Here is an 8,458-nt window from a genome sequence, read left to right as displayed (position 1 = left end):
AAGCTTGCATTTACAAGAAAGCAAGTGGGAGCTCTATAGCATTTCTCATACTATATGTGGACGATATACTGTTAATGGGAAATGACATTGCTCTATTACAATCGGTGAAAGTTTGGTTATCTGGTAACTTCTCAATGAAAGACCTTGGTGAAGCAGCCTATATACTTGGTATAAAGATCTACAGAGATAGATCGCGTAGACTGCTTGGTCTTTCACAGGCTACATACACTGAAAAGGTGCTAAATCGGTTTAGCATGCTTGAATCGAAATGAGGTAACTTACCCATGGTACATGGAGTAAAGTTAAACAATCATCAATGTCTTAAAACTGATGATGATAAACGACGCATGGCTGTAGTCCCGTACGCCAGCGCGATCGGTTCGATTATGTATGCTATGCTATGCACTAGACCTGACGTAGCGTTCGTGTTATCTGTAATGAGTCGTTACCAAGGGAATCTGGGAGACGAGCATTGGATTGCCGTCAAGAACATTCTTAAGTACTTGAGAAGGACTAAAGATATGTTCCTAGTGTACGGAGAAGGAGATCTGAAAATACAAGGATTTTCAGACGCTAGTCATCTCACAGATGAGAATGATTTTAAATCCCAATCAGGATACCTGTTTATCCTAAATGGGGGCGCGGTCAGTTGGAAAAGTTCCAAGCAGGGAAGCGTAGCTTTCTCTACGACCGAGTCAGAGTACATCGCTGCTGCGGAAGCGGAAAAGGAAGCAGTTTGGATTAGAAAGTTCATTACAGAACTAGGTGTGGTGCCTGACATTGTCAATCCCATTACTCTGTACTGTGATAACAATGGAGCCATTGCGCAAGCAAAGGAACCACGGTCTCATAATGCATCCAAGCACTACCTAAAGCGATACCACATCATAAGAGAGATTGTGGCTAGAGGAGATGTGAGAATAGAAAGAGTACCTACAGAGGACAACGTTGCAGATCCGTTGACAAAGCCTTTAACCCAGAAAGTACATGATCGTCATTTAACTTCTACTGGGATAAGTTTTAGAAACAATTGGCTTTAGTCCAAGTGGGAGTATGTTGGGGTTTAGTGTCCTATAGTCAATTGTTGCGGGATACAAACTTATTGTAAATGAATTGTTCTTTATATCATTTGTTTTAATGAGATATATGTTTTATAACTATATAAAGGCAATCCCTTTTAAGCACTGAATAAAGTCTAATAAAAGGAAATCCGTAAGTTTGTTTAAAGTGATTATAAAGTGTTCATACAAGCATGAAGTGAGACAAAACTTTATAATAAACTAATAAACTTAAAACCACCCCAAGTCAAGTGATATGTTTAGGATTGATATATCACGGTTGAGACTTGTATGTAACAATGTCTTCTGTCCGACAGAAAGCTGATCTCACAAGCTTCATATATATAGATATCTGGACAGTTACATAGATCCGGTAAAACGTTGTTCATTAGGATTGGGGATCCGATTTGAGATAACAGGATGGGTAGATTCATCCTTGTCAACTGTTCATCTCATTGGTATTACTAGGTATAACTAATCCTCAGACTCAAAAGAATGTTAATTGGTCATCCTGAATTACTGAATGTGAGACTTTGATCCTGCGGTCCCACGATCCTTAACAGAGATGACTCTGGGGTGTGAACTGCAAAGGTTGGGTGTCACAGGAAGTAATTTCAGGGTAGTTATACATTGGATTGAGCATTTATCACTCCCGATTAATGGGAGATAATCCAAGGATCGCCTGTGGAAGACTCGACTCTAAACCCTTGCAAGGTGATAGCTTAAGAGTAGAAATACAGATTTCACTTAACCTATCTTTTTGAGTTGACTCGGCCAAGAACAAGTAAAACAAACGTCTCCCTATATGTGACTTGACATTACCCATAGTCATAAGATTCAGTTCAAGGATGTAGTTGATAAAGGATCGTATTATACCGTAACTAATACGGAAGGGTTAACGACAGAATCAACCTGTCTTCTTAACGGACTCTGGGGGAATGATTACCGACTTGCCAATAACATACTCAGCACATCATTCCGTTATGCAAGGATTAAATATAATTCTTGAAGAAATTAATTTAATAGTTGCATACGGCCAGAAGTAGTAAGAACCTAATGGATCACACATAAGACTTGGAACCAAAAGAGAGATGGATATGATTAATAGATGGAAGCCCAATTGAGCCCAGTAAGGCCCAAATATATGGAGGGGGGCGAAATTTGTATATAGAGATAAGGAATTGATTTTATTCCATTAATCCTAATTTGATTAGGATTATGAATTAAATTAATTAAGAGATAATTAAATTAGGAGTTTTAATTGGATTAATATACTCCTATTATTATCCAATTAGGTTATTTATTATTATCCTAAATATATTAGATATATAGTGAGATAATAATTAGGAATCATTTTCCGAATTGGATTCCTATTAAGTAACCTATTCCTATCTAACTAGGGTTTAGATTCAAGCAACTATATATACCCCCTCCCATGTGAATTTCGACCAAGCCTAATCCCTCCCCCTTTAGTGATTTTCGAAATTGCTATTCAGTGAGAGAAAAAGAATTCCCATCCCCTAGTTCGTGGACAAGAATTCATACGGCATTCCATCGATTGATTAATCTTATTCATCCCTCTTTCTCTTTGATCTTGTGTTGGTTAATTAGAGGCAATCTATTTTGGTTGCATCTCATAAGGGTTGATTTCATCTTAACCTCTCCGTGTTAAACTTTGTGGTTGGAATCTCGGAGAAGAATTGTGGGCGCTTCTTTAACAACGGTAGATTGTTCATCGAAAGGTATTCCTTCTTATCCCTCTTTATATGAAATAACGATTAACGGATCCTATGGTTAAAAGGAAATAGGCTAAAATTTTTATATTTCCGCTGCTATACCTTAGCCCTAATTTCCTTCAATGTAGTATGTTGAGTAAATGGGTTAAATATGTAAATAGGTCTCCTATTTGACCCAAATTTGTAATTTTTGCATATATTAATAGTGACTTGTTTGAGTAAATTACATCAAAAGTACTTAAATTATACCTTAATTTACACTTTGGTACCCGGTTTACATTTTGTCATAAAAATATACCTTAAGTATAGATGATCGTACAATTTAATAATTTTAATAGGAACTAGCCAGTCAATTCGAATTTCACCATTTATTTCACCATTTTTAAAAGTTTGACTATTTATTTGACAATTTTTAATTAAAATCTCTCTCATTTCAGAAACTGCAACTGCACCAGCTTTACCAACTCCATGTTTGTTCTTTCATATAGTTTCTTTCTTCAATTTTGTTTCCCTCTCTTCCAATTCATTTCTCTCTTTCTCTCTCTTCATTTCTATTTCTCTTCAAGGTTTGTGTACGTGTTTTTTCAAATTTCTCTCTCTTCAAACTTTGAGTTCTTCTTCATGTGTGTTAGAAATAATGGATGCTTTGCCTTAAATCATTAATGGAGTTCCAGAATATAGAGTCCATCTCTCTGTGTTGAAGAAGTGCTTACTGGAGTTCTAAACCAACAATTGCTCCACCCTCAGATCCGTGTTGAATGGATGCTTTGCCTCAAATCACTAATTTTGATTAATTTCTATTCCTCCATTTGTTAATTTTAATTTTAACGGAGAAGGAGAGTTACGATACCTTCGGTAATGAGGACTATCCGGTTTTTCCTTGGATCTTCCTCTTCCTCCTTCCGGTTGATATTCCACCGAAGGATCCCTCTTTCTTGGACATGTCTTAGTATCATGATGTCCAGTAGTACACGCAACAGAACTTCCATCTCCTTCATCTGCCTGCTCTCCTTGCTTCCAGCAATTCTAAACGCATTGCTTCCATCTGCGAAGCATGCTCAGCTCTTAAAATGTTCATTGACTCCTGAACCGAGCCCATATTGTATATGAGTTGTTTCGTAAGTCCATCCATGAAACATATCTTTTGAGGATCCAAAGATCCTAAGAAATCCCCAATCTGTTGATCTAAAGCAGGCATAACGAATAGAGGTGGAATCAGATGATTGCTCGAATCCGTCAAGCCACGAGGAGGTGCGGTTGAAGAGCTCGAAATATCTTCCTTCATTTGGTTAATTGGAAGAGGTGAAGGAATAATAGGTTGAATAACCTAAGGAATCACCTGTTGAAGAACAGGCTCCACCGTGGGATGAACAACAGACGAGTGAACATAGACCATTCTGAAACGAATTTCACTCCATGATCACCGCACCAAATGATATCGGAATATCCTTAAAGTACTTAGAGCATCTCCAACAGCCTCGTAAGTTGGCTCTTAAGTTAAAATTTGAGGAGGGAGAATAAAAAATCAGCTCCAACAGCCTCTTAGTGGCTCCTCAAATCACTAAGAGCCTCTCATTCCTCTCTATTAATAGAGAGCCTCTCTCCACCTCTTAGTGCCTCCTAACTCATTTTTTATTAATAATTTATTATTAAAGATTCTCTCTCATTTCACTATTGGTAAATATCACAACAATTAATAATTTTAATGATAAAATAACAAATAATGAGTGAATATAAGGAGTATTGTTGGGGATTATATGTCTTAGTCACTCTTAAATCACTAAGAGTCGATTATTTATATTATTTTTAGGGAGTGCACTAAAAGTCTCTTAGAGATGCTCTTAGATGTAGCTTCCAAAGACCTGCAACACAGAAAACAATTAGACAGGGGGAAGTGTGGAAGGGAAAATGCTCGTGTATTGGCTCTAATAGGAAGTAGTGTGTAAGTTGAAAGAGAACAGTAGTTTGGGTTTTCGGTGGTTGAGCTCTTATTGCAAAATAATATTGGCAATTGATGATTAATCCGGATTCTCAGTCCTCAAAATTATTGAAAGTTAAATATTTTCCTTACTCATGCTCTACCTTCTTCAAATGGCAGTTATTTTTGGAAGGGTGTCTGGGAGACGAGACAAAAATTGACATCTAGAGAGAGAATTGGGTACATGGGCTTAATTTAAAACTTCTATAAATTAATAATGTTGGGACCATGAAATTTTATTAATTTATAGAGATAGTAATTTATTGAGTATTAATTTATTGATCTGGTCAAGTCGGGGTCAGAAGAAATTATCATTTTAAAAAGGTTATTAATTTATCGAGTATTAATTTATGAAGGTTTACTGTAGTATACTTTTCCTAAAAAACAAAAATAGTGTACTTTTCCTAAAAATAAAATAAATAATATACTTTTAATCAATTTTGTGGTAGGTGGCCAACCTGGAAAATAAAATCATGCAATACAGAATATCCTAATAAAATTATAAAATTCTTATTACTTTTAATGTTTGTGTCATTTATTGTCATCATGTTGAAATTAATTAGATATGTTATATGCAACTCAAAAAAATTCATGACTGCCACCAGGGTCCAAGGTTCTTTTTACTCATGATTTTGTTCCTCGTATCAAACCCAAATAACATTATAATAATAATATAATGTAAATGTAAGAACTATCAGATACTATCGGTCCACCACCTTCATTATTAATTTTTCTATTCAATTATAATGTCATGTCCATTTGTAATAGCGTGAGTGGTTATGTTGTACACTTCATTCTTCTCTATGTTTTCATTTTCTAGACATGGATTCCTAGACAACGAAGGCTTCAGACTTATCCTATAAATAGACAGACGTAGTCTATACTTATATGTTAATTCGAGAACTCATAAATAGTCTTTACTTAGGAAGCTGATCGTCGGTCGGTCGTAGTTGGAACGTCAATACCAACTACTGGTAGATGAAGTTTCCTGTCGGTTTGGGCAAAACCTAGGGGTGATGCAAAAAGAAATGGCAACATACGAGCTGCATATGCGATAGAGATGGCAAACGTCAAGCAACAATTGAGGAAAGCCGAAGAAAATTTGCAGTTAAATCATCGTTAGCAAAAAAAATATCTTGTTCTGATTGAACTTGGTTTAGCAGTCTGATTTACTTCAGTAGGTATTCAGGCTTGTTCTTCACCTTCAGAGCCTTTGCTGACTTTTTCTACAGGGTTAGTCTCATCGAATTCAATAGGAACAAATTCTTCTAATGTAGATATCCATTTATTAAAAACTCTATACGCTCTAGTGTTTGTTGAATAGCCAAGCAAGATAGCTTCATCAGCTTTTGAATCGAATTTTGCAAGACTGTCTTTTATATTTAGAATAAAACATTTGCAACAAAAAGCTCTAGAATAACCAATCTTGGGCTTACGCCCTTTCCAGAGTTCATATGGAGTGTTTTTCAGAATGAGTCTGATGAGAGCCCTATTCAGAACATAGCATGCTATGTTAACAACTTCTCCCAATAAGTACTTTGGAATGTTATTTTCACTCAACATTGTCCTAGCCATTTCGACTAAGGTTATGTTCTTCCTTTCAACAGCCCCATTTTCTTGAGGCGTTCTAGGAGCAGAAAAAATATGGTCAATGCTTCTAGTTTCATAGAGTTCATCAAAGGGTTGATTTCTGAATTCTCCACCATTATCGCTTCTGATGTGAGAAATTTTTAAGTCCCTTTCATTCTCAATCCTCTTACAGAGTGCTAAGAAAGTCTTGAATGATTCATCCTTGCTACTGAGCAAGATGACCCATGTAAAGCGAGAATAGTCATATACTACAACTAAATAATATCTTTTTCCACCCATACTCAGAGGCTAAACAGGGCCAAAGAGATCCAGATTTAGTAGCTCTAAAGGACGTTCGATTGAAACAACATTTTTTCTTTTAAAATATTTTCGAGTTTGTTTTCCAAACTGACAGGCTTTGCATAAATGATCTTTCTCAAATTTTAGAGTTGGCAATCCTTCAACAAGTTTTTAGCTAATTTGGAAAGAAGATCCATCCTTACATGACCAAGCCTTCTGTGCCATAGCCAATAATTTTCTTTCTTTGAGACTAAACAAATGTCTTTTGAAAACTTATCCCCTAGATTCAGCATGAAAACATTTTCTACCCTTGGAGCAGTAAGTATGTTAGATTAGTCTTATTTTCAATGATTTTACATCCAGAAGATTCAAAGATAACCTTTCTACCTCTATCACAGAGCCGAGCTACACTCAGAAGGATGTACTTCAGTCCTCTGACTAGGGAGACGTTGTCAATAGTTGGATTGGTTATGATAGATCTAGATCCTACTATCTTTCCTTTCTTATTGTCTCTAAAACTTACATTTCCTCCTCTTTTATGTTCAATTGTGATTAATTGAGTTTTCATCACTAGTCATATGCCTTGAGCACGCGCTGTCAATATACCATATTTTTTTATTCGTATGCACATCTCATGCCTACCTGCAAGGCAATTAATCTTTCTAAGGTACCCAAATATTTTGGGTACTTTGAGGTTAGTCTTAACATGGCTTTGATCATACTGGTTATAATAGCCATTCTTGTGCCAACACATTTTAGTAGTATGGCCTTTCTTGTTGGTCCCGTGTGATTAGTTCCAAGGGGGGGGGGGTTAGGAACTAATATAACTTTTTTTTTAATTATGCTGACTTAATATAATTCTTTAAGTTTCACAACTCAGTTTTGGTCACCACGGTCGAGTGAGGCGTAAGACGGCTTTAGTCAGATACTGACTAGAACTGTTTTACTTGCGAGTTGGGAAATGACACTTTTGTGGTCAGCTTCCAACTCAGCACTCTGATTTACTCAGTGTTAGTTTAACCAATTTATATACTGAGTAAATATAGCAAGCAACACATACAAATATATATTTAGAGAGAGTTAGAAATTACTCAGCACGACTTATCCTGGTTCGGCCTCTCCGCCTACGTCCAGTCCCCAGAATCCCTCCGGGCTTTTTCAATCCAATAATGAGCTCTTTAAAGGTAGAGCACAAACCGTTTACAAGGCAGTTGAATATGCAAGAGTACCGTCCTCTATTCGTCTAATCAACTCCTACTATGTGCTATAACCGAACACCTAGATTTCTCTACCGTTGAGTACTTAAAACCGAGTACTCAGCACAACTCTCTCAATTTTACAATTGATACAAACTTGTTCTTTTTCAGACAAAGAACACTTTAGATGATTATAAAATCAAACTAGCTTTTACACAGAGATAGAAATTTGGTGTAAGATCTTTTTCTTGTTTTGATGTGCTTTGTATGTATGCTCTTTTTCTCTTGTATTTCAGCAAAGGATCCAAGAAGTGTACTTGTCCTTTTATAGTTGAAATCTGAAGATACAATTATTTGAATCCGGAATTTTCCGTTGGATTCAAACGGCTTTTTCTTGCGACATGTTCTGGTCAGCTTCAGATTTGTAGGCCAATCCTGTCGTCTGAATTCGGCAGGCGCCAGGCTTATCTTCTTCTCACAGGTTTGTCTTGTAGTGCAGGTTTCGTCATTTAGCCAGCATTTGACCCATGCATCTCGAAATTAAACCTTTGCGTAATTCCAAGGTTTCTATTATTGGTGTAGACAGTTGTCGGATCTTGTCTTTTAGCAAACGGATCATTG

The sequence above is a fragment of the Euphorbia lathyris genome, chromosome 1, assembly GCF_963576675.1.
Source record: "Euphorbia lathyris chromosome 1, ddEupLath1.1, whole genome shotgun sequence".
Taxonomy (NCBI): Eukaryota; Viridiplantae; Streptophyta; class Magnoliopsida; order Malpighiales; family Euphorbiaceae; genus Euphorbia; species Euphorbia lathyris.
Note: the sequence above shows the minus strand (reverse complement) of the source record.